This window comes from Populus alba, chromosome 9 (assembly GCF_005239225.2).
Source record: "Populus alba chromosome 9, ASM523922v2, whole genome shotgun sequence".
Lineage (NCBI taxonomy): Eukaryota > Viridiplantae > Streptophyta > Magnoliopsida > Malpighiales > Salicaceae > Populus > Populus alba.
The window spans coordinates 4366389-4375010 of record NC_133292.1 but is presented as its reverse complement, the minus strand read 5'-3'; the positions used below and the strand labels follow the sequence as shown (position 1 = coordinate 4375010).

Sequence of the window (8622 nt, the reverse complement as noted above, 5' to 3'; positions counted from 1 at the left end):
CAGGAGTTCATACCCACTCACCTGGGTCTGCAGCCTTGCGTGCAGCCCAGTCTTAGCACCTTGTGTCTGCAGTCTCACTTGACGCACAGGTGCCCAGGGCTTGTCAGCCCCAGCACCAGGAGTATGCAGCTTGGGGCTACAGCCTCACCACAACTGTAGTTGATCCAGGGGAGCGGGTCTGCAGCTATAATCTACAATGAAATTACGTGTTACAGTGTCAAACAGACCAACCCACAATAGGCCAAAGAAAGCATAGGCTTCTCATTTGATTACTATTATTATTATTATTACCTAATGGCATGTTTTGGTCCCATTTAAAGCATAAGCTTATCCAAGTTGCTGCAACCTCACAAGATACTTTCAAGTATCTTCGAACTGTTGAAAAGATTGTGGTTCAAGCTATCCACGAGCTTTATTCATGAGCTTTGCCTATCATCCTCAGTTAGATAGCATAACTTATTTGAGGAAAGCTCTACATGGTATAAAAGAGTGTGTATATAAAGTTTTATTGTGTGGTTCAGTTAATTAATTAAAAATTACTTATATAAAAGAAATTATTTAAAAAATAATAAATTCAATCTCTACCGAGTCATAAGCTGTTGCTGGATACTTTCAAGTATCTTCGAACTGTTTAAAAGATTGTGGTTTAAGCTATCCACGAGCTTTATTCATGAGCTTTGCCTATCATCCTCAGTTAGATAGCATAACTTATTTGAGGAAAGCTCTACATGGTATAAAAGAGTGTGTATATAAAGTTTTATTATGTGGTTCAGTTAATTAATTAAAAATTACTTATGAGAGTATCTTCGGTTTAAAAGATTGTGGTTCAAGATATTTTATTCATTTTGCCTATCAGTTAGATAGCATAACTTATTTGTGCAATGAGCCAAGAAAAAACTAACCAATTATTTTTCAAGAATTCTTCTCTTGAAAATATATTAAAATAATATTTTTTATTTTTAAAATTTATTTTTAACATAATTGAAACATAAAAAATTAAAAACAAAATTAAATTAAAAAATAAACACGTTTAAAATAAAAAACAAACTTATATTTCATTATAAAAACCACACCACTGCACAGATCAACCTTCCCTGATTCATTTCTTTTCCCATTGGCGGATTATCTTAGTGAGCTGATTTGGTCAGTCACAGCCACTACAACAGTTGATCCATGGCTGCAGTCCTTGCCTTTGACACCTCTGTGACCAGCAAGATATTAATAGGAGGAAAGGGAGTGGTCGGTTCTCTCTTCCAAGCTCTCACGGGCACCGTCAGTTCATATGAACACATCAGTACCGGTAATTTTCACTTTGATGGCTATCCTGCATCTGTATCAACTTCCTTTTGTTTTTTTTTTTTTTGTGGTATTTTTCGGGGAGGCTAATGTCTGTTAAATCTTTTCCAGTATGAGCTTGTTTTTCCTAAGATGGAATCAAGTCACTTCATGTTTAACTTGCTCTGTGTAAGCTCTTTGAGGGACCCAAATTAGAATTAAAGTTGTCCCAAGAGGTTGCGCTGCCCCATCCGCAACAAGCTGTCACCCTATAACCAGGAGAAATGATGGAAGCTTTTTGATCAGACATCTCTAGCCTTTTCATTAGGTAATTGGGTATCTACACTCTTTCTGAAAGCAGGGTTATTAATATTGCTGCCTTCTTATTGCAAATTTTGTTGCAATGTTTCTTTTACTTTTTCTTGGCTGGTGTTTTAATCCCTTTTCAGCCTACAAAGCTGCTGTCTATATCTTCTATCGTCCTTGAACGTGGTTTTTGCAATCTTGACTGTTTGTAGAAAGATTAAAACAGTTATATGTGTGTATAACATCAGCATTGTTTCATCAAACATTGTACTATTTCAACCATGTGTTTTGCTTAAATCATACATTATACCTATGTTTCTATGCTAATTAATTAACCCCTCTTGGAGCAGTCTTTGTGGTGCTTTGAGGATTACGATGGTATGCACAAACCTTCCAAGTATTCCAATCTACCTTCCTCTTCACCACCAATACCAGGCTTGCCACATGCCAGCTGTTAGTCTTGAGGTTAAAGAATTTTTACCTCGTTAAGCCATGATTCAACGACCACGGCTGAGGATTGAGTCGGTACTAGAGAAGGAAGGAGCAGAGAAATCATTAGATCTATGTAAAGACAAGTTGAAATCCCCTGGCCCTTCATGACTAACTGGCAATCAAGCCTATGCTAGCACCATCAAGAGGCATCTCTGGTAGGCTAGCATTCCCATCCAGATATTGCGCAGTTTGCCTCATGCTTGGCCTAGCTTGTGGTGTAGAGAAAGAACAAAGCAGACCTAGCTTCAAAACCAATTCCATTTCCTCCACCACGTAATTACCTTCCAATTTTGGATCAACCGTTCGAAGAATGTCTCCTATTTTCCAGGAATCAAGAACCCAGTCAACCAAAACCATCTTTTCTGCTGATTGTTCTGGCTCTAAAGGTTTCCTTCCACAAGCCATTTCAAGCATAAAAGTGCCAAAAGCAAAAACATCACTGCTGGTAGTGGCCCTTCCTGTTCTAGTAACCTCTGGCGCAATATATCCAACTGTTCCAACCACACAGGTTGTTTGAGGATTGGCCCCGCGATCATAGAATTTAGCAAGCCCAAAATCTCCTAGTCGACCATTGAAATCATCATCTAACAGTATATTGCTAGCTTTCACATCTCTATGCAGAACAACCTGTTCCCACTCTTCATGGAGGTAAAGAAGGGCAGACGCAACTCCTCTGAGGACCTGATATCGCTGAACCCAATTAAGGCTTCATTGCGTGGGGCATGTAATCATAGACCAAGAGGAGCTCTCCCTTTCTCCGGCAATAGCCTAGGAGCTGTACCAAGTTCCTGTGCCTCAGCCTTCCCATGCTAACAATCTCAGCAACAAACTGCTTAGTTCCTTGTTTGGAATCATGGGATACTTTCTTGATCGCGACTTGCATATTGGAAGAAGGCAATACTCCTCTGTAAACCTTTCCAAAACCACCACTTCCCAGCAACTTCCTGTCTGTGAAACCTGTAGTTGCTTTGTATAAATCCTTGTAGGAGAATCTTTGAGGACCATACTCCTGTTCCCAATCTTCGCGCAGTTCTTCATATTTCTTCCTCTTTATTATATAAGCAGCACCAGAGATTGCTACCAGCAAAATGATTGCTGTTATTGTTGGGACCAGAATTCTTAAGTATGATTTCTTTCTTGATTTTCTTTGATGGGGAAGTTAAGGCAACTTCGACACGTCAAGACTTTGAGCTTGTCCGCCTCTGTTGAAGCTCCACCCCAGAATATAGTGGCTGCTAGCCACTGCTCCAGTAGATGAAGAAAAACCAACGTACATAGAATCCAACAGAACAGAAGAAAGATCGAGAGGTGTTGACAAGAGAGGCAAGGTTGGTTTTGTTCTTGTGATAGGAGCAACTGTAACATTGAGTAGCTTCTCTACTTCATCATAATCAATCCACGCGTGCATCACATGGCCACTTATGAGAGACAAGCTCGTATTCTCCTTTTCCTCATCTGAAAAGTAGGTCACCGGAGAAGATTTATTGGATATCAAGCTGTTTACATCAATTCCAACGTGGCTGTCATTGATGTCTTTAAGATCCGGGCTTGGAACTGCATCCAGCTCAACTGCCACTAGATGGTTTGAAGGTAGGCCGTTGCTTGTAGAATCGAGGATTCCAAAGTACTGAGCTGCCACAGCCCCTGTGAATTCCACAGATGGAGAGATGGTGAAGGCCATGCCTTGGCCACCAAATGTAGGCTGCTCAGGGACCATGGCAAACGCAAACTGGGTAGAGAACGAGAGAGACCGAGAATTGTTGAATAAAGATGTGTTGAACTGAAAAGGGAATGGGAAGAAAGCACGGCCAATTTGCCGTTTTGAAGTGTTTGTCAGCTCTAAGAGACCATTTGGATGGATTTTTGCAATCCCGCTGAGGAGCAGGTCGGCTCCAGTGAAGCCATGATAGATGAAGTGGTTTTCCTCTTGAGCTAAGGCCAAGAGCTTCAAGGAAACAAACAGGCCGAGTAGAAAGTGCAATGATTTGAACGATGCAATCATCATAAGAACGTGCAGAAGATTGGTAAGAGAAAACAAACTTTTGTCGCTTCGAGTTTTTCCTCAATTGTTGTTACAGTTTCTAATCGTCAGTCTAAAGACTGAATTATAAACAGTCTCTTCACATTGCTATGACTTGCGCGCATGCGAACCTTCTCCGAAGCTTTCTCTCTGAAAAATAGGGAAAACTACTTATCAAGGTTGATACAAGCTCAAAGAAAATAAAATTCTAAAATCTTAATGGCAAGAAGCAAATTCTATTACTAATTGGACTTCCTAAATAATTATCATTTTGTCTTTTTAAAGGCTCAAAAAACTAGTTTAAAAAGATGAAAAAGACCCTGCAAGTTAATTGTTTTTGCTTGCAAGAGTATCAGTCTTTTAGAGCACTTAAGAAAGTGTAAGGACAAATAAGCCCTTGAAAACTAGTTTACTGACTTCTTTTCTTTTAAAGGCTCTTTTGTCATTTTAAAGTGAAAAAAATAACATGCGAAGATCTTTTTGCTCTTGATGAATTTGATAAGATAAATGGATCCCAGACTAAATTAACCTCAATATTTCAGTGCAAGGGCAAATCTGCAAATGCACCATTCCAATGAATAAACTTGGTCAAGTATGTGTCGAGATTTATTTATTTATCTATTTTTAATTTAATTTAATTTAAGGGTGAACATAACGCGAAAATTCCATTTCAACGACGTTATTTCTAGGTGGCCATCTTTGACTTTATGCAAAAGAACGATCTCATCTTAGAAAAAGCACTGCGCCTTGTTAAATATTGATAGCTAACTGAAAATGATTCTTTTGTTTTTAATTATAAGGATTTATTTTTTTTTTAATTATTTAAAAAAAATTATATTTTTTTCCTTTAAATTAATTTTTTATATATTTTTTCATATCATTGTAATATACTAATATAAAAAATAATTTTTAAAAATATAAAAAATATTATTTTAATATATTTTTAAATAAAAAAAAACTATAAAATACAATCACGGCTATGTTTCAACAACAACTCCTATCTTTGAAGGAAGGTCGAATTGGGCTCTCTGATTGGTTCTCAATGCTTAACTCTAAATTTTTAGTCTACTTTGGGTTTTGACCAAGAAAGATGGAGAGTGTAAAGATGACAATAAACAAGTAAACGTACTTACTAGCATTTTAAAAAATATTTTTAAAAATAAATATTTTTTTTACTTAAAATTAATATATTTTTAATATTTATAAATTATTTTGATATGCTGATATCAAAAATAGTTTTTAAAAAATAATAAAAAATATTATTTTAATATATATCCGAGCAAAAAACACTTAAAAAAACAATCACTATCATACTTTTAAATATCTTTTAAATAATAATAATAATAAAAAATAAATATAATAAATAGAAGAGATTATATACGTCATGTCATGCCGTAGCCGATACGCGAGCGTGTTTGAGAGTGTGGTTGTTGTTGCTTTTCAAAATGTTTTTTACTCAGAAAAGCATATCAATAATATTTTTTTATATTTTTTAAAAATTATTTTTGAGATTTGCACATCAAAATAATTTAAAAATATTAAAAAAATACAAATTTAAAATAAAAAAAATCAAAATTTTTAAAAAATATTTTTAGAACACAATACCAAAACGTACGTAATGGCTAAGAGAGAAGTTTGAGGTGGAGCAAGTAACACCTTATGCGTTGGCGTGGCTCTTGTCCCGTCTCATAATGTAAGATGCATGCATAGCACACGGATTATTCTTATCATACGACTTATCCTTAAATCATTTAGCTCTCGTCTTTTTTCTTTTTTTTTTCTTTTTCCTTTTTTGATTAAATAGGATTTGAGTTCTATAATTTTATCAATTTTAAGAACCAATGAAAAGATTTATGGGGATCATTTGAATTAACCAACCATTTAAAAAAACCCAAATTAATTAATTATTTTAACATAAAAATATAATATATTTAAAATAAATTATGGATAAATAAGAAATTAATCCTAAAAAAAATTTAAATAACATTAATTTCAAATTAAAAGATTATAAGATTATATAGTGAGAAGTTGAATGTTTAAATTAGTTTATAAGACATAAAAGCTTTTAGATAAGAGAGACTCTAAATAATATAGATTTTGAACTTAAATCACGTGCTAGACTAGGACTTAAGTTAATTATAAATATTTTTTTTATTAATACATGAGTTAATATGCATGATTAGTGAGGTCATTTAATTTTTTTTTTAAAGTATTTAAGCCTTTATTTATAGTGCAATATTCTAAGATGTTATTTGAATCTTGGAAAGCAGTTTATATATGTTGAGATTGTTTACATTAAAACAAGAAATTTAACATTTATAATAAATAATTGAATCATTAATTTGCAGCAACATAACTTGCTTTCTTTTTCGTATATAATTCTTTAGGAAGTAGGTAAATCTATTTTGTTTATATGATTTTATTATTTGTTTGATGCGAAAGACATCAATCGAAAATTAACTTTATCAAATATAAATCAACAATCATCACCCATAAACAATAATCAACCAAGATCGATTCACCATGCATGCTAAGTTTAAATATAATTTGTTATATGTTTCCATAAATCTATCAATTCTGCTAGTTAATAAATATTTGTATGTTAATAATCAAACTTTACAATTTTGACACAATTGAATAACTTCTACAAGCCCTCATTGTCTCTAGGCTTACGGTCTGCAGGGAGAGCGACTGTTTTATGGTAACAACTCACAAGACACAAGTAGTTAGAAAAAAATTGCAGAAATGCTACAATATTCAAAATTCTATGGCACCTTCCTCTATATTTCACATCGAACAAGTCTTCATGTACATATTTACGTCATCAATCCTCCATAAAATTTCACCTGATGATATTGGGATTGTTAAAACATGCTCTCTAGATGCTTCATTACTAATTGGAACTAGACCTATTCTTGCACCGTACAGTGGTAATTTAGGTAAAGTAGCATTTCCATCCAGATATGTAAATTTTTAGGGTGTAGGACAAGTAATGAACACAATAGTTAAGTAAATTCTCTTCTTCTTCTTCTTCTAAGTTTCTTTTTTTTCTTTCTTTCTTTATTTTTTTGATAACCGGGGTGTCCGGGCCAGCTTGCGCGCGTCACAACTAATCCCCAGGCCCACTGAACATCTTGCAAGCCCAGTGAACAGGTAAGGTACCGCGGGGGTGACAGGGGTACTCTTTAAGGTTCGAACCCGAGACGTTCGCAAGGATTGAACTTGCAGTTGACCACAGCAGCTAAGCCCTCAAGTGTTCTTCTTTAAGTTTCTTAGTTGTTAAGGTTGAGGTCCTAGCATTATTGAACGAAGTTTTTCTATGGCATCTACCTAATGTTGTTTTGATTCAATAATAAAAGAGACAATCTTGTAGGAGAATCTTTAAGGACCATACTCTTATTCCCAATCTTCGCGCAGTTCTTTATATTTCTTCCTCTTTATTATATAAGTTGCACCAGAGATTGCTACCAGCAAAATGATTGATGTTATTGTTGAGACCAGATTGTGCAGGCATCGCACCTCATCTTATACCTCTGTTACGGACATGACAAACGTAGGTGAGCCACAAATGCCTTTCCCTTAATAGAAGAATGTAGTAGCAATACAAAACCCTATCTCACTGCCATCTAAACCAGCCGTTGGCAAATTCAACAGCATTGAAGCATCTAGAAGCTTCGATGTCAAAGGAAGAGGACTTTGCCCTGCTACCTGTGGTTTCGACAATGGGAACCCAAATGACCTAAAACAAAATTAAAGGTAAAACCTTGGACCATGAAGTGAAAGGCCCACGACTCAAAATCTCTTCTTTTATTTGAAACTGAAAGACTTCCTGCTTTTGCTTTTCTTTTCCTCTTCGGCTTTGCAACTTGTGGTTCGATTTGAGATTTTTTTTATTATTAATGTAGATGTCCGGATCAATTTATGCACACCTTGATTAATCTCATGAGCCTTGAAGTTAATGATCATATAAGCCTTTAGTGGCACTGGAATTTGTGAAACTCAAACTGGTGACCTCTAAAAAATAAATTTAAAACCTGACTAGTTGAGTTACACCCCTCAAAGTTTTTATTTAAGGTTTTGGTTCTTAAGAATGCGTCGCGAAAGAGATAATAAATTGGATCTTATGGCCAACAAATAAACATGGGTCTTGGAGGGGATGATGGAAGAATTGGCAATGATTTGGTCCCAAAACAAAATTTGCAATTTGAATGGAGAATTAGAGCCCCAATGATAATTGTACTTGATGATGTGCGCATAGTAGCATTTTTGTTAATTTGATGTATCCGATTTTTAATTAAAGAAAATATGATGACTAACTTATAAAATTTAGGGTAACTTTTTTTTTTTTTTACATAATCTAATCCAATAACTCGGGTAAAATCAAGGAAATCCAAACCCATTTTCAATTTTAACTTATTAATTTTTACTTAAGCTAGGACACTTAAGAATTAATAATTACTAGTTAGATGGTCCGTGCTACGTCGCAGGCTCACCTATTATTTTAATAAAAATATATCATAAAAATCTAA

General features: G+C 34.8%; 1 pseudogene; it reads right to left on the bottom strand.

Moving 5' to 3' along the window:
- Positions 1-1506: 1506 nt before the first annotated feature.
- Positions 1507-4324, bottom strand: LOC118057993 (L-type lectin-domain containing receptor kinase SIT2-like; annotated as a pseudogene).
- Between the last annotated feature and the right edge of the window lie 4298 nt (positions 4325-8622).